The following is a 19,996-nucleotide window of genomic DNA, read 5'->3' on the forward strand; positions in this document are numbered from 1 at the left end:
ATAGGAGCTAAAATTCAAGATGAGATTTGGGTGGGGACACAGTCAAACCATATCACCTTACGACCTCATGTAAACCTAGTTTCTTCCCAAAGCCTCCATCTTCAAACACCATCATATGAATTTTGAGGGAACATAAACGTTTACTTCACAGTACTAGGTAAATCTAAATAAGCACTAATTGTAGGAAAATGGAATAAAAACAATAATGAGCAATGGCAGTAGAAACAAAACAAATATTTGACAACAACAGCAGAATGGTGGTAGAAGTTCAAGTTTTCTAAGGTCATTGTACTATTTGATGGAAGACTGACATTTTATTTACCTGTGGACATTATTACGTGAAGAATTCACATTAAAAAGTTGTGAGCGACTTCTAAAAGAATAAAATAACACATCGAACATCCAAACAAGTAAAATAAAAAGGGGAAATAAAGCAAACTTAATCCACAGATAAGTTGGCAAATTGCAGCCCAGGAGCCAGATCTGGCCCATCACCTCCTTTAGAGCAGACAGCCCACGACTAAGCATGGTTTTACATTTTAAGTGGTTAAAAAAATCAAAAGAAGAACATTTCATGACACATCAGCATTATCTGAAATTCAAATGTCAGTGTCTATAAGCGAAGTTTTATTGGAACACAGCTACACTCATTTCTTCACATCTTGTCTGGAAAAGTGACAGCGCCCGTATGAGCATAAAGCCGAAAATATTCACTTTTTTGGTCCTTTACAGAAAAAGTTTGCATAGTCGGGTATGGTGGCTTAGGCCTGTAATCCCAACACTTTGGGAGGCTGAGGCAGGCAGATCATGAGGCCAGGAGCTCAAGACCACTCTGACCAACATAGTGAAACCCTGTCTGTACTAAAAATACAAAAAAATTAGCCAGGCGTGGTGGCACGCACCTGTAATTCCAGCTACTCAGGGGGCTGAGGCAGGAGAATCTCTTGAACCCAGGGAGGCGGAGGTTGCAGTGAGCTGAGATCGTGTCACTGCACTTCAGCATGGGTGATAGAGTGAGATTCCATCAAAACAAAACAAAACAAAACACCCAAAAACCAAAAACATAAAGTTTGCCTACCTCTGCAATGGAAACTAGGAAAACAGAAAAATGCTGCAGCAAGATGTTCAATCACGACCAAGTGTGCTAGTGTTGGGAGTCATCAACATCATCATCATTGTGACTACAATCAAGAATTAATTTTGAAGCCTATTTCCTGAAAAGCTTTGTTAAGCGAAAAAGTCCAACACACAGTTGGAAATACAGACTGGAGACAGGAGTGAAATCAGAGCTGTCCTCTCAGTTCTTTTGGGGTCCAGCTTTGCCCGTGCACTGTCTAGGAACCACCTAGGGGTCACAATATTTCACCATGGGCTGCAGCATCCCGGACTGTTATGGTGACCTGGGCCACGCTGAGGGGCTGCACATCCCGGACTGTTACAGTGGTCTGGGTTGCACTGAAGCCCACAGTCCTGAACACTTCTCCCCTTACGTTGCAGGGTGCCGTCATGGTCACTTCCTGTGTCCAGATGCTGGTGGGCTTCTCAGGCCTCATTGGCTTTCTCGTGGGTTTCATCGGCCCCTTGGCCATTGCTCCAACTATCTCCTGGGTGGCCCTGCCCCTCTTCGATTCTGCAGGCAATAATGCCAGGATCCATTGGGGGATTTCTGCCATGTAAGTGCTCCCTGGGGAGGAAGTGCCATGTACGTTCTCTTTGTTGGAGAATCACCCAGAAAGAATAATGGAGGTCCTGGATATTGGTAAACTCTTGTGGTTTACAAAGACTTTCATGAATGTTGTCAAACCTTAAAAAGCATCAAAGTTGTTACCTATAATTCATCATCACTGCTCATTATTATTATCCTATTTGTATTCACAATGAGGTGGAGGTTTCAGTGAGCCAAGATTGCACCACTGCACTCCAGCCTGGGCAACAAGAACAAAACTCCGTTACAAAAAAAAAAAAAAAAGAAAAGAAAGGAAGAAAAAAAAGAAAAAGAAAAGAAAGGAAAACAGATTCACGGGTGTTGGAAAAGCTGAGGGTTGGGAGAAGCTGAGGCAGGGCTTGCATGTCTGACATAATGTAAAAGAGTCTTGGAACATGTCCAGGGTCTAAAACCCCTTGTGGCCTTTGGAACACCAAGCTCTGTGCTAAAGGGTGGAAGGCTACCCTGAGGCACCATAATCTAAGCCCAGGGCATAAAATCCCTCATGGCTTGGATAGAATCCAGGGCTTGTGGCTCTGGAACGTGTCTAGACTCCCTGGTTCCTTGCTCTCCCAGGATCAATTGTATCTTGAGTTAAAAGAACCTGCTTTCCATTATCTCAAGTAGTAGAGCAAATGCTAAATGATCACAGCTGTAAATCATGTGCTTAATGCAATGTGCCCTTTTGACCTCCACATTCTCACCACCCATTTCTCTGTTGGATTACCAATAAATAGCATGGGCTTCCAGAGCTTGGGGCCTTCGCAGCTTCCACAATCACGATGGCCCCCTGGTCCCACTTGTCTCTCTCAAACTGTCTTTTCTCAATCCTTTGACTCCACTAGACTTTGTTGCCCCCACGACTTGGTGTTGGGTCTGATCACCCCAACAACAGGTTTGGGGAGAAGGCCATGGGCTTCTGTAAGGGGCTATGATTTTGTCTTCCACATCTGGCCTTCTTTGCCTGTGGCGATTCCACAGGCAGAAATTCGACACTGGCCCTGGCAGAGCTCTTTGGTGGCTTTCTGAAGTGTAGTGGGGAGTTTCATTACCTCTGACCCAGCCCCGCATCTGAGCTCCAACCCTGAATATTCACATGTGTCCTGACCAGCCCTGTCTGATGTCCCAAAGGCACCTCACCCTCAGTGGCCTCTGTGAAGCTCAGTCCGTGCCCCCATCCTGAGTTCTCCTGTGATCCTTGTCTTACTGGGCCCACCCAGTCACCCATGTTATCCGTAGCTTCTTGCTGTCCCACACCCTCACCAGCGGGTTCTATTTTCTCAACACTCCCACTTCCTTCCTCTCCTCTTTTCTCCATTTCCAGGCCCATGGCTTAATCATGACACTTGGATGCACAATGACCTCTTACATTCTCTGTTTCCAGGATCTTGCCCATGTTATTCTACCACATGGCTACCCAAAGATCTTTCTAGAACCTAATTCTGATGAGATTAGTCTCTGCTTAAAATCTCTTCATGGCTCTCCATTTTTCACAGGAAAGCTCCATAAGATCAGTAGGAATTCTTCAGGATGAAACTTTCTAAGGTGACACAGAAATGATAGTGTCTAATCACATTGCTTTCCACATATCTCAGTGGACCTCTGCAGTTCCCAGCACAAGTCTTGTGAGCTTTGGAACAATAGAGACCCTCCCTGCTGCCCACACTCCACCTTGCATTTTCTTTTTTCTTTTCTTCTTCTTCTTTTTTTTTTTTTTTTTCCTTTTTTTTGAGATGTCGCCCAGACTGGAGTGCAGTGGCGCAATCCTGGCTTACTGCAACCTCCACCTCCCAGATTCAAGTGATTCTCCTGCCTCAGCCTCCTGAGTAGCTGGGATTACAGGCGTCTGCCACCAAGCCTGGATAATTTTTGTGTTTTTAGTAGAGACCGGGTTTCACCTTGTTGTCCAGGCTGGTCTTGAACTCCTGACCTCAGGTGATCCACCCACCTCGGCCTCCCAAAGTGCTGGGATTACAGGCCACCATGCCCCCCCTTGCATTTTCTTATAGCTCCATCAGTGGTTCTGACATGCAGCCTGGTGGCATCGTGTCTTTCTAGCATCAGATCTGCCCACCTCTGTCCTCCTGCATGGCTCTGGCACACAGCTATAGGTGGTATCTGTGAGCAAATAGCTGAGCCAGCATCTACCCGAAAAGCAGATTCTATATTCTTGACACTATGGACTCTTTGATATTTGTCCAAGATTTCAAAGCCTTTGGCACAGGCGAGGGGAACATTTTTCCACAGGAGGACCACTGAGCCATGCCAAAACATAGCTGGAGAGGAACAAGTAAGTATAAAGCAGCAAATATTTTCTTTTCTGCTAAAGGGAGTGCATTTCATGCAGAACATAAAACTATATTCAATATACAGAACAAACATTTATTTGATATATTATCTCTAAAATAAGGCCCTTAAAAGAGAGGAAAGAAAGATACATGGACACAGCAGGCTACAAATCAATTAGAAGGCTTAGATTAACCCTGAAAGAGGCACCCGTGCAAAGACCACTTTATTTATGGACTCACACCTCCCCCTCGTGGCCTTTTAAGGTATTGCTTTGTGTTGCATCTTTGCAATGATGAGCTCTGGCCGCTTGGTTCTCCACGTGAGTCGGGGGACTTGAGGCCCAAGGCCAGAGATCTCCTGCTACTTCTCTGGGGTAGCACAGCTCCCTGCCCAACAATCAGTTCTGAGGCCACGATAAGTGGACTGCATGATAAGTGGAATTGGTGGGTGACTGCAATCTTTATGAGACCATCAGCAGATCCAAAGGGCGGTGGTTGATCCTCACAAATTGTTCCCATAGTTAATTGTTAAGATTATAAACAAAACAAAATGTTCTTTTGATGTGGTAAGAATTTTTTTCTTTTTTTTTTTTTAATTTGAGATGGAGTCTCACTTTTGTCATCCAGGAGGGAGTGCAGCGGCGCTCTCTCGGCTCACTGCAACCTCTGCCTCCCGGGTTGACGCAATTCTCCTGCCTCAGCCTCCAAGTAATTTTTGTATTTTTGGTAGAGATGGGGTTTCACTGTGTTGGCCAGGCTGGTCTTGAACTCCTGAGCTCAGGCAATCTGCCTGCCTTGGCCTCCCAAAGTGCTGGGATTACAGGCATGAGTCACCTTGCCCGGCTTGGAGTTCTTTTTTTTTTAAATTTAATTGCCATAAAAGACATATAATATAAAATTTACCATCATAACCATTTTAAAATGTACAGCTCAGTACTGTCAAGTATGTTCACATTGTTGTACAACAGAACTTTTTCATCTTACAAAATTGGAACTGTATTAGAATGTCTTTGCAGGGCTCCCCAACTCCTACACTGCAGAGCAGTACTGGTCTGTGGCCTGTTAGAAACTGGGCTGCACAGCAGAAGGTGAGCTGTGGGTAAGTGAGCATGACCGCCTGAGCTCCACCTCCTGTCGGATCAGCAGCAGCATTTGATTCTCATAGGAGCATGAACCCTTTTGTGAACTGCACATGCAAGGGGTCTAGGTCATGCGCTCCTTATGAGAATCTAATGTCTGATGATCCTGAGGTGGAACAGTTTTATCCTGAAACCATCCCCCACCCCAACCAGTCTGTGGAAAAATTGTCTTCCCTCCAAAAAGGTTGGGGACCACTGTTTTAAATGCTGGGAGTAGACACAAATGAATGAGAAATAGATTCAAGAACTATCTAAATCATCTACTGTGGCTGGGCACTGTGACTTACACCTGTAATCCCAGCACTTTGGGAGGCTGAGGCAGGAGGATTGCTTGAGGCTGAGCTCAGTTCAAGACCAGCATGGGACCTTATCTCTACAATTTTTTTTTAATTAGCTAGGCATGGTGGCACATGCCTGTAGTCCCAGCTACTCAGGAGGCTTAGGCAGGAGGATCACTTGAGCACTGGAGGTGGAGACTACAGTGAGCCATGATCATGCCTCTGCACTCCAGCCTGGATGACAGAGTGAGACCTTGCCTTAAAAAAAAAAAAAAATCATCCATTAACAATAGAGTCATGATAAGATATTCAAACAAGAACATTTACAAACAGCCCTAACTTTGGAGAATGATACCAAGTGCCTCAAAGTCAGGAGTCTTTTTTTTAAGACTTAAATTTTTTAGAGCCACTGCACTCCAGCCTGGGCAACAGAGTGGGACTCCGTCTCAAAATAAATAAATAAATAATAATAATGAAACATTTTACAGAGGGAGCTTTAGAAATGTAAATCTCATTATGTCACTACCTTACTTAAAACCCCTCTACCGAGGGTTTCTCTCATCTTTGGATTTTTTATTTTTAATACACATAACATGAAATTTACCATCTTAACCATGTCTGAGTGTACGGTTGGGAAGTGTTAAGTACATGTACATTGTTATGCAACCATCATCACCATATATCTTGTAACCTCTTTTCATCTTGAAAAATTAAGACTCTGTCCCCATTAAACAACAACTTCCCATTTCTCCCTCCCCTGGCTTCTAGCAACCACCATTCTCCTTTTGGTGAATTTGACTACTCTGGGTACCTCGTATGAGTAGAACCATAAAGGATTTGTCTTTTTGTGATGGGTTCATTTCACTTAGCATAATGTGTTCAAGGTTCATCCATGCTGTAATGTGTACCAGAATTTCCTTCTTTTTTCTAGGCTGAGTAATATTCCATGGTAGGAATATGCCACGTTTTGCTTATGCCTTACCTTTGGGTTTTAGTCTGACTCCTTTCCATGGCCCCCAAGGCCCTGCAGGACATCCCATCTCCTCCCTCTCTCCCTGTGTCACTGAGCCCCAGGCACAATGATTTTCCTTTTGCTCTCAACCCACCCAAGCTCCTCCTACCACAGCGTCTGCATTTGCTGTTTCCTCTCTAGAATTCTCTTCTAACTAATCTTCATGTCCATGACTCCTTCTCTTCCTTTGGGTCTCAACCAAGCTCTCACCTCCTGGGCAGACCTTTTCTGACTGCCCTCCAAAGAGCCTCCCATCTCAGCCACCCTCTGCCCTGTGACTTCATTGTGGAAGACCAATTGCTATCAGAAATTGTCTTCCTTCTTTATTAGCCTGCCTGTTCGCTGTCTCTTCCGAAGATAATAGTAGCTCCATTGACAAAGTCACAGGCAACATGGATATGGAATATATGTGGTGTAAATCAAGCACCCTGTCGGTGAACTCATAATGCTGTTTACAAAACCCAGGGGGCTGGGTGCAGTGGCTCATGCCTGTAATCGCAGCACTTTGGGAGGCTAAGGTGGGCTGATCACGTGAGACCAGGAGTTCAAGACCAACCTGGCCAACATGGTGAAACCGCATCTCTACTAAAAATACAAAAATTAGCCAGGCATAGTGGCATGTGACTGTAATCCCAGGTAACTGGAAGGCTGAGGCATGAGTATCCCTTGAACCTGGGAAGTGGAGGTTGCAGTGAGCCAAGATGGCACCACTGCACTCCAGCCTGGATGACAGATCGAGACTCTATCTACGGAAAATAAAATAAAACAAACAAATAAATAAATAAATAAACTCAGGGTACTAATTACCAGGCTGGACACGGGAGACCTGGTGCTATGCAAATGTGACTACCCTGTGGCCTTGGGCCCCTTGCTCCCTCTCTTTGGGCTTTGATTTTCTCTTCTGTAAAATGAGAGGTTTGAACAAGGCACCCTCCAGGTTTCCTTCCTGCCCTGGCCCTCTAGGATATATTAAAGGTGTGCATATCAGGTGCTGTATGGCCACAGGAGTGTTGTGGTCAAGGTGCGGCTGTAGGAGGTAAAATGAGCGAGATTCCTATCTTTGGGGAGTAGATCTGGTGGGGAAATAGAAACACATGGTCTGAGTGGACAACAGCATGAGCCACCCGCAGAGATGTAGCATCATACAAGAGAACTTTACACCTCTGTCCCTTGCGAAAAACCTCTGCCCTTTATTGAGCGCCGACTATACTCAATGCTTATTATTACTGTAAGCACTTCACCTACAGGAGGTGACTTAGCTTTGTGAAGTAGGTGTTACTAATCCCTGTGGCTCACATGGAGGCTGACATTCCGAGAGATTAGGTAACGTGCCCAAAGTCGCAGAGCTAGTTAGAGGCGGAGCTGGGATCCGCTTTCAAACCTCCATTCTGAAGCGCTGGGCCACTCTCCCTTGGTGAGCGATCCCTCGCCTTGCTGTCCAGGCTTCCTAGGGGAGAAGCATCAGAGCCAGGACTTGAAGACATGAGAGCAGCAGAGTGGCGAGGCGAGAGCACAGGCTGGGTGCCCAGCTCACACCTTCATCCTTTCCCAAGCCCCATTTGGGAGCAGAGGGAGTGGTGTGGGATGAGGTGATGCTGCTCCTGCAGTGGGCAGCGGCCTCGGGGGCACCTGACCTGGCTGGTGCTCCTCACGTTCTGTCCCTGGCTGCTGCAGGTGGGGAGCCGGGCAGTGATTGTCACCGTGGGCTGTGTGCTGCACCTGATGGGCGCGTTTGGGAAGATCGGGGCTGCATTTGCCACCATCCCACCCCCGTGATCGGAGGCATGTCCCTGGTCGTGTTTGGGGTCATCACCAATGGGGATCTCCAATCTGCAGGTGAAGTGAGCGAGGTGCTCTTGGGACGCCAGCAGCAGCGCCTCTCCTGAGAGGAGCCGGTGGGATTGAGATGGATGGGACGAGGCTGGGGCAGAGGAGGAGGAGAAGGGAGTCCTGGGTCCCAGAAACCACATTGGCCCCTAAATGGAGCAAAGAAACAGCCAGAAGCATCCAGACCTCTGCAAACCAGCGGCAAAGGTGCTGACCACCCTGCCTGCCTCTGGGTCCTGTCTCCCGCAGTACATGGACATGAACTCATCCAGGAGCCTCTGTGCCTTTGGCTTCTCCATCTACTGTGGGCTCACTATTCCCAACTGGGTGAGCAAGAACCCCGAGATGCTCCAGACAGGTGACTGTTTCGTGCCCTCTGGACTGTCACTGCTCCAGGGGCAGAGCCAGCGTGGCCCCCGGGCCCCATGGATGTGTTGCTTTGTCTCCACTCCAGGGATTCTCCAGCTGCACCAGGTCGCTCAGGTGCTGCTGACCATGAGCATGTTCGTCAGTGGATTTCTGGGTTTTCTTCTGGACAACACCATCCCCGGTAGAACTCACCTCGCTCCTGAGGTCGGGGCAGAGTAGGGCAGGCCTGAGGTAGGGCAGGGGTACACATGGGGCCGCTGGCTCTAAGGCGACGGGATCGGTTCTCTTCTTCTGTAAAGAGGCAGAGGGTCCTGCTGGCCTCTCCATCCCCTCCCTCTCTGGGCCCACCCCACCAGGCTGGTGTTTGGGAGCAATGAGGGGCACCCCCCTCCTCCTGCCCCTCCTCTATATCCCTGCCACTCCAGCCTCATCCAGCTCAGGGAACCGTGGCCCAGTGTTGTCTACCCAAGCAGGAGGAAAGCTGAATACATAGCCAGCAGTCCTCTGTGGTGTTACCACACACTGCTGTCCCCTGCTCTGTGCACACATGCCCCATAGCCCCACCTTCCCACTGCTCTTCAGCCTCCCCTTCAGCAGTTGTGGGGTGGGGACTGAAGAGCCCTTCCAGGTAGGGAAGGGGGTACCGGGCCAAGGACCTAAGTCCAGGTGTGGCAGGACCGGACCTGGCCTGCTCAGACCCCAGACTACTTGTCTACCAGAGTAGACTGCAGGCTGCTGGGAAGTTGAGCTCACCGCTGCTTTGGGCTTCTCCGGAATCTTCCATTGTTTCTCTAGGGGACTTAATCTGGCTTTCTTTTTCTTTTCTTTTTTCTTTCTTTCTTTCTTTCTTTTTTTTTTTTTTTTTTTTTTTTGAGACAGGGTCTCACTCTATCACCCAGGCTGGAGTGCAGTGATATGACCACAGCTCACTGCAGCCTCAGCCTCCTGGGCTCACTGACTAATTTTTGATGGACTCTGGGTCCTACTAGCAAGAAAAAATAGCCATGCCCTCCTTCAACACCTCCTCTCCCACCAAGAACTCTCTCCTTGCTTGGCCAAACCCTCTCCTCGGGGGGAAAGATGGGGAGACACGTTGCTGTAGGGATGGGGGAAGGGGGAACATCTGTGATTGTTCCAGGAGCCCCTTTTAGCACGGGCTCCTCTGCCCTCTGTACTGGCCACCCATCACTGCTTGGCACTGGGTGGGGGGAGTCAGTCCCTGTAACCTACTTTCCAGGGCTTGGTGATTTTCCGTCTCCCATCAGAATGGGCGGGAAGGGTTTGTGTGCTCGGAGAGGGGCAAGTGTGTGTATTCTTGTGTGTTAGCAGTGGGGGCCCTAAGTGGGTCTAAAAGCTACGCATCCCTGTTCTCAGGGAGGGAACAATCAGGAGCGGTGACCCCGTGGAGATGGGTGTGTATGGGGAGGCAGGGCTGTGAAGGGCACAGATGCTCTCACCATGGTCTCAGACTTCTTCCTTTCCCTCCCAGAGCTCCTTCAATAAAACCTTCAAGCAGCCTTTCATGCCACAGGTTTCTTTTAATCTCCGAGTGACCTTGGAAATGGGAGGGGTCACCAGGTGGGGAGGAGGGACTTACGACCTGGCTTTGGGATATAGCTATGGAAGCATTTCTCCAGGTGGGAAAGTAAATTGGTGGGATTTCTTAAGGGAGGCGTCCTGAGACTGTGAGCCAGAACTGGGAATGTGCAGTGAGATCCACCTGACCCCAGATTCCCTTCAGTTCTGCAGTGTGGTGGTAACAGGAGCCAATGGGGAGGAATTGACAGGGAAGAGGGAGATGACTTCAGCGTGTGCAGTTTCAAGCACACACATGCAGGGATGTTTATTCCGACCCTCTGTGTTGGGTGATGGGTTCAGAGTGGCCAACCCTGAAGACCAGTCCTGGGGTGCACTGGACCAATGCCCTGATGTCCCCACCACTGACTGTCAGGCACCTCAGTGAGAAGGGAAGACGTTCCCTGTCTCCTGGGACAATTCTAGTTGCCATCCCTCCAGAGACAGTGGACCCAGGAGGAAGGAGGAGTGTCACTGAGCATGCAGAATTTCAGTCTTTAAGGGGGCGGGGAAGTGAAGTAGGGGAAGGAGTGTAATACAGCTGAATTCTAGAATCCAATGGACCAGAGTGATATAATACTTCTAAGAACAATCCTGAATGATGCCCAGTGAGTGAATTTGCCCAGCCAGTCCTAGATCCTGGAATATTACAGGAGTAGTCGTGCCTACGTGCTTGGGAGTTGAGTGAGAAGTAAATAAAAGGAAACAGGAGCATGACAGATAATATCCCCAAAGTTGATCCAGGCCAACAATACCTTTAAAAGCTTCTGACTCACAGATGAATCCTAAAGGGAAGGGAGGATCTTGCAGGTCTTTGAAGCCTGGCATCCCTGTGACCTGGCAGGCTCTTGTAGAGTGCTGTGCCTGTGGCACCCCCCAACTCTGCCCCATCAGGAGATGGTCACAGCCTCTAAATTCTCTGCTGAGCCACACATGAGATCTCTGTGTAATTAGTCAGGGTCCTTTTGGCTGCAAATGAGAAAAGTTTAACTAAAAAAATGGGAAGTGGGTGGGATTTATTGGTTCTTGCAGTGGGGAGGGAAGGAAACTGGGAGAGCTAGAAGAACCAGGGCCTAAAGGATGAGAACCCAGGCTTCTCTCCTCCCTGTCTCTCTCCACCTCCCTTTGCTGCTTCTCCTTGCCTGCTGACCTCATCCCTCTCCTGCTGCAGCTGAGGATGATGCCCTCCTAGCCTTCCACTGTCATTGCAAAGGCAGAAGAAAATCACAGCCTTTCACTGGGTCTACCAGAAACATCCCAGGGAGGACAATGGTAGGTCAGAGTATCCTATGTGAAGAAGTTTTGTAAGTGCCGGGCTTGAAGACTTTATCTTTCCTGCCCCTGTCATCATTTCCTATGGCTGCTGTAACAAATGACCACAAACTGCGTGTCTTGAAAGAATACAAATGTATACATTCCTGGAAGAAATGCAGCTCAGAGGTCTAAAGTGAGTCTTACAGGGACAACACCAAGGTGTGGGCAGGGCTGCTTCCTCCTGGAGGTTCCAGGGGACAATCCATTTTCCAGCCTTTTCCAGTGTCTAGCGTCTAGAAGGGGCCTGCATTCCTTGGCTTGTGGTCCCTTCCCCATCTTAAAAGCACAATACTCCCACCTCTGCTTCCTTTGTCCCATCTTCTGTTTCCTTTAACCAGTGTCCCTCCCTTTTATAAGGATACTTTGATTACATTTAGAACCTACCCAGTTAATTTAGGATAATCATCCCATCTCAATTGAGATCCTTAATGTAGTTATTAATATATCTGCAAAAGTCCCTTTGCCATAGAAGGGACTTTTGCCATAGAAGGTGATGTTCACAGGTTTTGGTGTTTAGGACATAAATATCTCTGGGGGGCCATTATTCAGCCTACTACAGTCCTTAATTAAAAATCTTATACAGGGCCAGCCGCTGTGGCTCACACCTGTAATCTCAGGACTTTGGGAGGCCATGGCAGGAGAATTGCTTGAGCTCACAAGTTGGAGAGCAGTCCTGCCAACCTACCAAGACGTCATCTCTACAAAGAATACAAAAATTGGCCGGGCATAGTGGTGTGTACTTGTACTCCCAGCTACTCAGGACACTGAGGTGGGAGGATTGCTTGAGCCCAGGAGGTCCAGGCTGCAGTGAGTCATGGTCACACCACTGCACTCCAGCCTGGGTGACAGAGCAAGACCTTCCTCAAAAAAAAAAAAAAAAAAAAAAAAAAAAATCCTATACAGTAGCCTCCCCTTATCCTTGGTTTCTCATTCCCTGGTTTAAGTTACCTGCAGTCAACTGAGATCCAAAAATATTAAATAGAAAATGCCAGAAATAAATAATACGTAAGTTTTAAATTGAGTAGCCTGATGAAATCTCTCACTACCCTGCTCTTTCCCACCCAAGGCTTGAATCATTCCTTGGTCTAGCTTCTCTACATTGTGGAGGATACCCGCCCCCCTTAGTAGCTGTCTTGGTGATCAGATTGACTATCGAGGCATTGCAGTGCTTGTCCTCAGGTAACCCTTACTTGAAAATATTATGATATTGTTATAATTGTTGCATTTTATTATTAGGTATTTTGTTATTAGGGATGCCTAATTCATAAACTTTGTCATAGGTATGTATGTACAGGAAAAAACATAGTCCATATAGGGGTTTGGTACTATCCTTGATCTCCGGCATCTGCTAGGGGTCTTGGAATGTAGTTCCCAAGGATAAGGGGGAACTACTGTATTGGTTACAGCCTTAGTCTGTTTGGGCTGCTATAACAAAATACAGTAAAAACTGAGTGGCTTATAAACAACAGAAATGTATTTCTTATGGTTCTGAGGCTGTGAAGTCCAAGATCAAGGAAGGCACTGAGAGATCTGGTGAGAGTCTGCTTCCTCACAGATTGGCACCTTCTCATTGTAATCTCACAAGGTGAGGGAGAGGGGGATCTCTCTGGGGCCTTGATTGTAAGGCCAGTAATTCCATTCATATGGACTCTGCCCATGACCTAATCACCTCTCAAAGACCCCCACCTCCTAATACCATCACAGTTAGGATTTTAACATACAAATTTTGGGTGGATACAAATATTCAGATCATAGCATTTCCTTTATAGTATGGCAGCTCTTCCTTAAGAAAACAAGGCTGAAGATTTTCTGCTTTTTGGGAAATTGATGGGCACAGAGATCGAAGCCTGGTTACATGGTCACTTTCAACTTTTATTCATTAATTTATTTTTTTAATAGAGAGATGGGGTCTTGCTATGTTGCCCAGGCTGGTCTCCAACTCCTGGGTTCAAGCTGCCCTCCTTCCCCTCCTAAAGTGTTGGGATTACAGGCATGAACCACTGTGCCCAGCCTTCAAAAAAAATTTTATTTTTAATTTTAACTTCATACTTTTAAACACACTGCCCAGAGTCCACAGTATTCTTGCTTTTATGGAAGATATCTTCCTTATGCATACCCTTAGTTGATGAAAAGTCATGTGTTTTTTTTTCACTGCTTGCTAGTGAAGTTTCTAAACAAACTCTGCTCTTTTGAAGCAGTTTTTCTTCCCTAATATATTTTATGTTGATTATATAATGTATCCAATTTGTTCCTAGGAGACATTTTGCAGTCTTATCCCATGGAAATATTGACAATTATTTGTACGTAATCTGTGATCAGCCATTCCTCTACACATTTTTTCTTTTTGTTATATAGTTAGATAACATACTTATGTGAAATGTAACCTTTGCAAAACTCGACTGGAAGCTGACTAACCAAGCTAGTACTTTACTTCAGGATAGTGAGGAATGGGGAAGAACTTTAATTCCAGATCCTACGGGACATCTCTACTGTGCTTTTCCTTTGAACCTCACACCACTGGATTTTCTACCTATGCACCTGTTTGTTGTTGGCATCTACAGACGACCCTCCTTCTCTGAGGATGTTAGTGTGTTGGTCACGGTTCCTGTCTCCAAAATTACTGTCTTCATAATTGAGGGCTTCATCTCCACAGAGCTCATCCTTCCCACACCTTGGCCTCTAGTTCCTTGAGCTCCATGATCTGGCCCTTTTGATAGCAGCAGGAGGCAAATTCCTAGACAGACAAGGGCAGGTCCCTGGGGAAGCCCGACCTTCAAACCAAAGACAGCTTAAAGCCTGAAAACTGGGCCTCCAGTTCCAGGTAGAGTCTATGAGCCAGAGTGAGAACTTCCTTGTTTAAGGCTGAAAACTGGGCTGCCAGTTCTAGGTAAAGTCCACAACCTGGAGTGAGAACTTCCTTGTTACTTTTTTTTTTTTTTTGAGACAGAGTCTTGCTCTGTCGTCCAGGCTGGAGTGCAGTGGCATGATCTCGGCTCACTGCAATCTCCACCTCCTGGATTCAAGTGATTCTCCCCTCAGCCTCCCAAGTAGCTGGGACTACAGGTGCATGCCACCATGCCCGGCTAATTTTTGTATTTTTAGTAGAGACAGGGTTTCACTATGTTGACCAGGTTGGTCTCAAACTCCTGACCTCAGGTGATCCGCCTGCCTCGGCCTCCCAAAGTGCTGGGATTACAGGCATAAGCCACCATGCCTAGCCCCTCCTTACCTTTTAGTCAATCAAATGGTGCTTTTTCCACGCCCATCTATACACCAATCAGCACACATTCCCCCATTCTGAGCGCATTCTGAGCCCAGATTCAGCCGTGCATTGGGACTACCTGCTTTTAGGTAGGGGCTACCACTTTTGGTCCTCTCTCCTGCAAGAGCTGTACTATCACTCAATAAAACTCTTCTCTGCCTTGCTCACTCTCTGGCTGTCCACATAAACTTATTTTTCTTGGACACGGAACAAGAACCCAGAGCCCACCAAAGGACTGGTGTGAAAGGAGCTGTAGCACTGTATCCATCCCACCCTCCACTGGTACTGGGCGGCTGCCCCACATGACAGGAAGTGGTGGTGCGGCCAGGCCAGCAGCCCAGGAGCCATGGGCTGGAATGGGACACTGGGACTGAGTGAGCTGTAACATGAACAAGCTGAAACACGTTCCTGGCCGGCCTGCCGAGCTGTGGGCAGTGACATGCTCTCATCTGTCAGACTACAAAAGAAGAGCTGTGACCCTTCTGGGGGCCCATACCTTGGGGGTCCCCAAGCCAGAGCTGTGACATGCTATAACACCCTCTTGGGGCTCCACCGTTGCTGGCGTCTTTGAGTTTTCAGGCACCATGGTGTTCCCCTCACCGGGTGCCCAAGGTGGAAGCCATTTGCGGCGTGCCTGGTCCAGCCACAGCCTCACATGGTTCCGGCACCTGGAGCTGCCCACCCCTCCGCAGCAGCTGGCACACCTGGCTCTGTGGTGTGGCTGGACCCCATGCTTGCTCACACACCTCCCACTACTCCGCGCCTGGCTCACTCATGGCGGGCACAGGATCTAGGCCAGTAGTGCAAGCTGAGGACAGCCTGCCGGGCTGAGTAGGCAGAGCCAGCCCAGCAGTTGCCAGCAAAACTTGGTCAGAGGCACCACTGGTCACAGAATTTTCTGGCTGGTGAAGTGGCACTGAAAGAATCCTATGTGACTTTGCTCATCTCAGTTATTCATTCTGTGGCCACATCTCAGACCAACCTTTGGGGTTTCCAGCAGCTGTGCCTGCAATCCTCAGTTTCAAGCAGTTTTCTGACCACCGTCTCCTATTTTTCTAGCTCACTACTTCTAATCCCCCAAGTCCAATAACTCTTTAATCAGCCAGGATCTAAATCTACCATCCTTCCACCTTCCTCTAGTCCTCTCTTCCCTCCTTGAGCAGCCTCAATGCCACAGTCAGTCATAATAACCATCTTCTCACATTTGTAATGCCCTTGTTCTGCTCTCTTTACACTCTCCTGGCAAAATCTTAACACGGAGGAGAAATAATTCTTCACTCTGCACCTGCACTCGTGCAACTGAACATCTCTGGGGAAAACATACACTTGAACTCTGTGGTTGTAGATTCAGACCCTGAACTTTACGTGGCCCTCAGTGCTGCCTGGCAGGCAAGAAACCTTCCCCAAGCACACTGCTCTTCTAAAACTCTTTCCACCTCTGCTTTTATTTTTTTTAATTTTTAATTTTTTTTTTTTTTTTTTTTTGAGACTGAGCCTCACTGTCACTCAGGTTGGAGTGTAGTAGTGCGATTACAGATCACTGCAGCCTTGACCTCTGGGCTCAAGGGATCCTCCTGCCTCAGCCTCCTATGTAGCTGGGGCTACAGGCACGTGCCACCATACTCGGCTAATTTTTTAAAATACTTTGTGGAGACAGAGTCTCATCATGTTGCCCAGGCTGGTCTTGAACTGCTGGGCTCAAGCAATCGTCCGGCCTTGGCTTCCCAAAGTGCTAGGATTACAGACATGAGCCACCATACCCAGCCTCAGCTTCTTATTTCAGAGAAATCTGTAAAGAAGTAATCAGATGAGAAACTGTGCAAACACCTGCATGTCTCCACTCCCAGCTCTGGTGCCCCTGCCCTTGGCTCTCCCTCCTGTTGGGTGAATGAGCTGCCTGGCTCCTCCCTGAAGCTGGTTCCTCCCCCTTGTACTCCAGAGCTCATTCCCTGATTCCTACTCAAGGGTTTCACTGCGGCAACTCTCCTGTCTGGCATCAAGTTTTCTCTTTCTTTCAGTAACGCATGTCAGCATATATGCCTGCTGTTATTTCTGCTATCTTAAAAAAAGACTTTTTTCTTAAAAAAAAAAAGATTTTTGTGAGTGTGTTGCATGGTAGGCTTAAAGTAACAGGGTCCTGCCCATCTAACATGCTATAATAAATGTGCTAGGAGTTGAGGACCTGCGCTTAGCTGCTCCAGGAGTCCTGGATGCCTCTCACACCAGTCAAGAGCAGGCCCATCCTCCTTCCTGCTGCTTCTCTACCCACCAAAGTCCTTCAAATCCTGTCTGATTCTGCCGTTTGTTCCTTTTCCTTCAGTTGACAGCTCCAGGACTTCAGAATGTTCCCTATGTTCTCACCAAACAGCTGCCAGGCAGCCAGGCTCGGTTTTCCAAGTGGGCTTTCCTGTACTTTATTTTCATATCATGCTGTCCCCAGGCAGCCAAAGCAGGATGAACAGCAGGAGAAGAGCACCAGGCCCTCTCCTGGAACAGCTTCCCGGTCTTCCCTCAGCTGTCCTTTTTTTTTTTTTTTTTTGTCGGAACACGTGGTTTCAGAGCTTCAGGGACAAAGCAACTTTGAGAGAAGCATATGCAAGATTCAAGCATACAGATTTCTGACATTTCCATAAAAGCACAAAGGCTTGTTTTGTTCAGAATCAAGGTTGGAGAAGTAGCTGGTGGGTAAGAAGTAATTGACGAGATGGGCATGGGGTAATTAGCTTGATTCAATTAGCATGAGGTGGAACTGAGTTACCCAAACTAGATGTCAGCTCAGCCCAGCCACCACCCGCCCACACCATCTGCGCTCAATAAGCATTTAGCTGTTGGAGCTTTTTCTGCACATTCCAAGGTCGCTGTCAGAATCTGAATCTCCCGTTCTGAAGATGCAGTGCCTAGAGCCAGGGCCTCGCAGCTTCCCTCCTTCACCGCCAATCTTGCTTCTTCCCGCCTCCACTTGACCTCCGTGGTCCCCCTCCCAGCCACCACCTAGAGGTGATGCACGTGGCCAGCAGAGTGAACTACATTCCTACATCCTAATTCTTTAGCGGCAGAGCTTTTTTGTGACCTTATCCTTAAAACAACAAAATTGCTCTGCATTCATTAACTTACTGGGGATAAAAAGACAGAGTTAGAGGTGAGGTGATCTGCAATTCTTCTATTAAATGGTTTGGGGGCTTCAGTTAAATCATTATTTCTTCATCTGGCAAATGGCAGTAATAACAGAGCCCAACCTCCATAGGGAGCTGTTATAACAACAACGTAAAAATCCCCAAGGGGTACCTGTGCTGTTGGTTTCATGTGTCAAGCTGGCCAAGCTATAGTATCCAGTTATCTAATCAGGCACTTCTTTAGGGGGTGTTGTGAAGGCATTTTATAGATGTGGCTTAACATCAACAACCAGTTCACTTTAAATTAAGAAGACTGCCCTTGGTGATGTGATTGGGACTCACCATCAATTAGCTGAAGGTCGTGAGAACAGAGCTGAGGTTTCTGGGAGGAGAAATTGTTTCAAGACCGCAGTGCCAACCCCAGCCTCAGTTTCCAGCCTCCTTGGAAGCAGATGTATAGTCCCCACAAACAGATAAACCAATTTCTTAAAATAAACCTCGGTGTCTCTATATCCTATTGGTGCTGTTTTTCTGCAGAACTCTGACTGCTACAGTACTGACTGATAGATGTAGGAAGATACCTTCCTGATACAGTCCTTGGTAGGGAGGAAGGGAGATTGAGAACCACATTAAGGTAGTTTTATGCAATAAATCCATCCCAGGCTATGTCAATACCCAAGGCTGCAGGAGAGAAGCAGAGGGCTGTTGGGCTCACAACCCAGCACACGGTTTTGGGGGGAAGGGACACCTCCACATCCTGCTGAGGTCCTCTCTGACTAGGGGCTTCTGGCAGGTATGAATCAAGGAATGAAGTTGCAGCCTTGGACTAAATAGGATCAGGGTGGAGCTTGGTACAAAGAGGGAGGGGTTGGCTAGCACTGGCACACATTGCTTGAGGACCTACTATGTGCAGGCCCCTCTGTAAAGCTGCATTTCTTCTTTCCCACACAGCTGGCTTGGTGAGCCACTGGGGGTGGCCAGCCCCGGCTCCTGTAATCCTCTCTTTCCAGCAGGATTTCAGGCTGCCCCTGAGCACAAAGGCCCTTCCTGCCCAACTCCTGGAGAGCCTCCATCTGCCCACTCAGTGCGGTGATTTGTAAGTTGTAAAGGGCTGGCGAAGCTCCTATGCCTGCGCACCCCCGGGGGAGGTCTTTGAGTGTGGGCTCATGCATCTCAGGACCGCTTTGGAGTCACACAGGACTGGGTCTGGGTCCTAAGTCTTAGTCTGCTTTTCAGGCTCTTGCTAGAAGATAACACAGTCCAAGCCTTTGGGAGGGTTTCAATGGAGGGGAGGGGCTGTTATGATGCCTTGAAAACTGTAAAGAGCCATGCAAGCCCATTCTCCCGGCACACCCTGAATTAGTCTGGATTCTCCAGAGGAATAGAACCAAAAGATGTGTATGTATGTAGATACAGAGAAAGAGAGAGGTGAAATAGTTATTTTAAGAAAGGGGCCCATGCAGTTGTGGAGGTGCAAGTCTAAAATCTGCAAGGCGAGCCAGCAGGCTGGGAAGAGCTGCAGTTCAAGTCCAAAGTCGGACTGCTGGCAGGATTCCCTTTTTTTCCCGGGATGTCAGTCTCTTTTGATTCGGGCCTTCAACCAATAGGAAGCATTCTGAGGATCATCTGCTTTACTGGAAGTCTCCTGACTTAAATGTTAATTTCATTAACAATACCTTCACAGAAACATCTAAAATAACGTTTGACCAAATTCCTGGGTACCACAGACTAGCTAGGTTGACACATAAAATTCACCCTCACCCCCAGCGTCCAAGACCAGGGAAATGTATGTATCCTTTGCCCAGAAGCCTCACCAGAAAGCCCTCAGAACCCCAGGACCTCACTCTAGCTCCTGTTCAGCTGACTTTATTACCAGTAGCAGCAGATGAATCTGGTTCCACCCAGCTGTCCTGTAGCACAGGGTTGAGGTCAGCACTTCCCCTGGCTCTCAGAGTGTGCAGGATGAGCAGATGGGCTCTGGAACGCTGTAGAACACATCAGGGCAATGCCCTGTGCCCAGGACATGCTGAAAGTACCTGGGGTTATGTCACCTCCAAGGACAGATCCTGCCTGTCCTCCTTGAAAGGCCCGTGGCCTGGGCCCCAGCTGTACTT

The 19,996-nt window shown here is 47.8% G+C and overlaps 1 pseudogene; it reads left to right on the plus strand.

The window, feature by feature from the left end:
- Nucleotides 1-8,837, plus strand: part of LOC104658065 — a 41,862-nt pseudogene extending 33,025 nt beyond the window's left edge.
- The last annotated feature ends 11,159 nt before the right edge of the window (nt 8,838-19,996 follow it).

Source organism: Rhinopithecus roxellana, chromosome 6 (genome assembly GCF_007565055.1).
Source record: "Rhinopithecus roxellana isolate Shanxi Qingling chromosome 6, ASM756505v1, whole genome shotgun sequence".
Taxonomy (NCBI): Eukaryota; Metazoa; Chordata; class Mammalia; order Primates; family Cercopithecidae; genus Rhinopithecus; species Rhinopithecus roxellana.